The sequence below is a fragment of the Geospiza fortis genome, unplaced genomic scaffold, assembly GCF_000277835.1.
Source record: "Geospiza fortis unplaced genomic scaffold, GeoFor_1.0 scaffold111, whole genome shotgun sequence".
Classification (NCBI taxonomy): domain Eukaryota; kingdom Metazoa; phylum Chordata; class Aves; order Passeriformes; family Thraupidae; genus Geospiza; species Geospiza fortis.
Window position 1 is genome coordinate 5,061,229 of NW_005054321.1, and position 285 is coordinate 5,061,513.

Here is a 285-nt window from a genome sequence, read left to right on the forward strand (position 1 = left end):
GATGAGGAAAAATGTCATTTTTCTGATGATTGTCTTGGAGTTTACATATAATTATTTCTATATTTAAAGGGAAATAATAAACCCACTGAGGTTTTGGCCTGCACCATGGGCTATGTCTGTATGTGCTTATGGTTTGTAAAAGGGTAAAGCTGTAAACGTGCATAAACTGGAGCGTTTCTCGCAGGCAGGGCCGTGTCCCCACAGCAGCTCCTGGGCCCTGCCCACAGCCCGACCCCGGGTGTGCCCGCTGCCCACCGCAGGAGCCATTCCCCGTCCCCACACCCT